Consider the following 372-nt stretch of genomic DNA (forward strand, 5'->3'; position numbering starts at 1 on the left):
TAAGGGTGCCAAGATCTGATTGATTTGGCTGCTGTGTGGTCAGCCACTTTTGGAAAGACTTAGAGGATAAATTCATTAGATAATTAAACTTAAGCTTGTGCCATTGGCCTGGGAAGAGGTTTCTGTGTTTGGGGCGGACCGAAGTAGGAGCTCTGTGCCGAGCGTCCAGGGTGACTAGGCGGTTGCTATGCAGGGGCAGCGTGGCGGTTGCTAGGGAGAGAGGAGGGCGGGGGCTTGACGCAGGGCGACGTCTAAGCGGCCGGGGCAGGGGCGGAGCCAGGAGTGCGGCGGCGCGCGGCGCGCGGCGCGCGTTCGCAGGAAGTCGCGCGGGGGCAGGAGGGGGCGCGAGCGGAAGTGACGTAGCTCTTGCAC

Source organism: Ceratotherium simum, chromosome 22 (genome assembly GCF_057802395.1).
Source record: "Ceratotherium simum simum isolate JZ-2026a chromosome 22, ASM5780239v1, whole genome shotgun sequence".
NCBI classification, from domain to species: Eukaryota; Metazoa; Chordata; class Mammalia; order Perissodactyla; family Rhinocerotidae; genus Ceratotherium; species Ceratotherium simum.